The 4109-nt window shown below is 42.5% G+C and overlaps 1 non-coding gene across 1 annotated transcript; it reads right to left on the reverse strand.

Moving 5' to 3' along the window:
• Positions 1–3236: 3236 nt before the first annotated feature.
• LOC134484242 (transfer RNA alanine (anticodon UGC)) lies at positions 3237–3305 on the reverse strand. The gene has a single exon. It is a non-coding gene; the product is annotated as a tRNA-Ala (tRNA).
• Between the last annotated feature and the right edge of the window lie 804 nt (positions 3306–4109).

Below are 4109 nucleotides of genomic sequence, written 5' to 3' on the forward strand. Positions count from 1 at the left end.
GCCTCAAGTGCACCTCCCCTTATCTTTCCATGTCTCAGCAGTCCAGGAGACCCTGACGTGCCTTGTCTCTGCCTGCCAGGCAGACTTTATCCCTCTTTTGTTCCCTCTGCTTCAGAGATGTGGCAAATGGCTCCAGACACTGTATAGACCAGACTGCTATACATGTACGCTCGTCTCGTCGCAGTGTCCTAGGTTTGGGGGTTAAGACCTCTGCCGTGGTGCCTGGTTCCTCGGACAGCGGATGGTCAGGAAACATAATGGAAAGTACAATCAGCACATCTGAGAGTAGGACTTACTGGAGTGTCATCGTGGTTTGGCTGGTAAAGGATTTTTTGCTCTGGAGAAAGGACAGAATCATCTCCCAAGGATTGTTCTCTGATATCGACACATGGCTGGTTTGCTAATGTCCTTAGTGTCCTATGTTACTGTAACTGATAACTCTAGCTCTTTCTCTAAGACTTAAATTACACTTATTGATGAATGTATGTGGCCAGTAAAGAACAAAGTTTCCCATTATGTTTCCCCGGAACTTTCTCAAACAAAGCCCCTTGAAACGGCAGAAGGAATCGCGGCTCACCTTCTGAGAATTGGTTTTGAAAATGAAGTGTTCCTGACGTGCTCTAGATTTAAATGTTTGTTTCCTGCCTAATGGCTCCATTAGGAAAGTTGTGGAAACTTAAACAGAACTGTAGGAGAAAGTAGTTCCCTTCAGATTCTTCTGAGGGAATATATTATCCTACAGGGCTCTGAGATTCCTGTAGGCATGTGAGAACACCTCTCCTCTGACAGACGTTCCTGCTCATATGTTATACTGTAGTTGTGTGTGTGTGTGTGTGTGTGTGTGTACATACATATATACATACATAGATACTCGGGTCAAGGATAGTTGTATCTGTCTTCCATCCCTCAGAGAAATTCAAGTGCTCACCTCTGGGAACACATAAGCTTGGCTCCAGAGAATGCACCCATCACTACATCACCTAAGTAGACATTTTAACGGAGTCCACAAAGATGTTGGTTTCCATGGCAACCACAACGCTCCCGTTCTCCGTTCAGTAACTAGGAACCTTCCGCCCAATCCTCCCTTCTTTTCTCTCCAAGCAGAACTCATTGACCCTTGCTATCTGTCACCTGAGAAAGCCACTCACTAGGGAAACTGCCACCAGCTTGAAGGCAGAGCTTCACTCAAGCTCAGAACAAAACAATCCTGGAGGCACATCCACGCTGTACTCACCAGACTATTAAAACCTCAGGGAAATAACTGGATTATTGATGACCGTTGTCCTTATGGTCCTAGATGAACGCTTTAACCAGTAATTACCTATGCATATATGCTCTCCCAGCAAAAAATTAAAGCCTGGAGGATATCTTGTGAAGAAACAAAACCAGAACACAAAAAGAACCCCTGAGATGCTGGGAGTCGAACCCAGGTCCACTAGAACGCAAGGCAGTTGCTCTACCGCTGAGCTACATCCTCAAAGGTAACAGTCCTTCCATCACAGTCCATATAAACCTAGGGAGACTGAAGTAACATGGCTACAGCTACAGGGAGCTGCAACACTTTTACAACATGCCGTGATCTGCATCTCTTCACTGCCTGCAATTAATAATTTCAAATCAAGTGCTGCTATGGGATTTCTTTTATGAAAAAAGAAAATATACTCAACAAAAACAAAGTAATAGTATCAAGAAAAAGAAGTCTTTTTTTTTAAAAACCAAATTAGAAAAACGTTTATAGAAAAATGACAACAGGTACAAAAAGGTTAGGCCAATGCTAGGAACGCTCTCCAGCTTCAGACCTGCTCACTTCAAACTTACCAATTACCTTAAAAATCCACCCCCTCACTCTATCCCCCACTGACACGAAGAAATGAGTTTTGGGCCTTTCCCTGTTTCTGGTTACTCCCCATAGTTATATAATGGCTTAGTCATGGTTTTGTGAAGTCTTTATTTTTCTGGACTCAGGGAATATTGGCTCGCCTAAGGGTCTCTTGCCTTCCTTTGCTCTGACTGCCTCCCTCTGTGTGATCCTTTGTGGTCCATACTGGGTGTAAGTCACAGTACCTTGTATGTTCTACACAAATGTTCTAAAACTGAGCTACATTTCCAGCCTCCCTGTGTAACTTTAACACCAGAGTGAACAGGATTCTCCCTCCCGGTCACCGACATAGTTTATGACTCTTTTATGTACCTTATCTATGTCTCATTTTATACATAAAAAGGTAATGTTCATTCCCTCGAGTGTGAAATGGTTCCTCAGTGAGAATGTATGTGTTCTACACACAGCCCTTTATCGGTGTATAAACTTGTATGCAAGCATTTTATTTGACCTAACACTAGGTGTTAGAGTTCGTAACTTTTAACATCTACACCTGATCGGATAAGTAGAGATATTAATATGAGTATTCCTATCAACACAAATATTTATGTAATGTTTTGATATCTAGGCTTGCTTCAAATTTAACTCAGATTTACAGTACAGCTGAACAGTACCTGTGTTTTATTTTCTGTATAAAATAAAACTCAAACTTTTAAAAATAAAAGAAATCATAAGTTCTTCAAAATATGGCAGACCCACAATGAATTGTCAGTATCATGTCAAATTAATAATAATGAGTGACTGCAGGGTATGTCCGGTCTGGCATAGGTTGGGAATATGGCATTGAGAGTTTGGGTAGAGTGAGGCTAGGAATGTGGTCATGAATGGGTGCCTCCAGTGGGCTTCAGTTACTGACATGTCTGAGACTCAGTCTCTGGGGCTCCCTGACAAGGGTTGAAGTTATTTCTTCAGCAAGCAAATGTGAGTTTGGAAAAGCACCGAGGAAGAATGAACCTTGAAGATCAAACACAGGGTCAAGGGGGGAAACATAGAAGAAAGTGTCTTGATCCTGTCCCTGAAACAGACTTTTCTCCTACACAGTATCCTCCCTTATTTCTCTCAAAGAAGAAGTCATTCTTCCTTGACGTCGTTCACCCGAGAAAGCATACCCACTAGGAAACTGCCAGCAGCATGAAGGCAGAAGCTGTGAGGAAACATAATCCCAGAGCGATGACCACGCTGTACTCCCCAGACTAAGAGGTCTCCATGGGAACATCTTCAAGGTTAGAGTGGAATATTGTTGTCACCGTTATAGATGAGCACTTTGACCATACGCCCCAGACTACGGAGGTCTTTACTGACACGTCTTCTAGATCCTGTCTAGAAACTGATCCTGAAGAGAAAAAAACAAAAAGCTTGGAGAGGCCGGGAATCGAACCCGGGACAACATACGTGCAAGGTATGCGCTCTACCACTGAGCTACAACTCAAAGCCTCACTCGAGACCTCTTTCCAGCCTATATGAACTGACAGAGACTCAAGCTACTTTTTATAGTGCCTGAAGATATTTATATCACATATTTGCATATCATTATCGACAATTTTTATGTCATCACTTCTATGGGAAAAGAATCGATTTCCAATGCAAGCAAAACAAGAACAAGAACCACAACAAATTTTGTGCTCTGCAAAACATGGCAGACCTACATCACTTGAGACTATTGTGCTAAATTCATTAGAATGTGCTTCTGAAGGATTAGGATCATCAGGCAATATTGAAGCAGGGATTGGGTAGATGGCATTCTGAGGTTGGGTACAGCGAGTCTACGGTTGCCTTTAGTCTTCTGGGCCTCCCTTCTATGGAGCCTACCAGGAACGCTCTCAGACCCAGGCTCTGCGCCTGCCCACATCCGGGTATAAATTTTATCTTAGGCAACATTGTACATTTACAAATGTTCTGAGGAAGGAAGAACCTTGAAGATCAAACACAGGGTCAAGTGAAGAAGCATACAAGAGAAGTACCTTGATCCAGCCTCTGAAGGAAACAGGAAACAGTTTTTTTTTCATCATTAGGTCTAGCTTATATCAACTCGACAGAAGGCTTTAATTCCACTATAGAGGTCACAGGCTGTGCATTTGAATCAGCTATATTTAGCGATTTGAATCACTGAAATCCAGGGTACAGAGTAATGTTGATGACATAAGAGTTAATGGTTGGACAGCATATGCCAACAACAGAAAGTAGACATCAGAAAGAAGATTCACAAGTGGTGTAATAATCTAGGTGGTGG

The sequence above is a fragment of the Rattus norvegicus genome, chromosome X (genome assembly GCF_021556685.1).
Source record: "Rattus norvegicus strain SHRSP/BbbUtx chromosome X, alternate assembly SHRSP_T2T, whole genome shotgun sequence".
NCBI classification, from domain to species: Eukaryota; Metazoa; Chordata; class Mammalia; order Rodentia; family Muridae; genus Rattus; species Rattus norvegicus.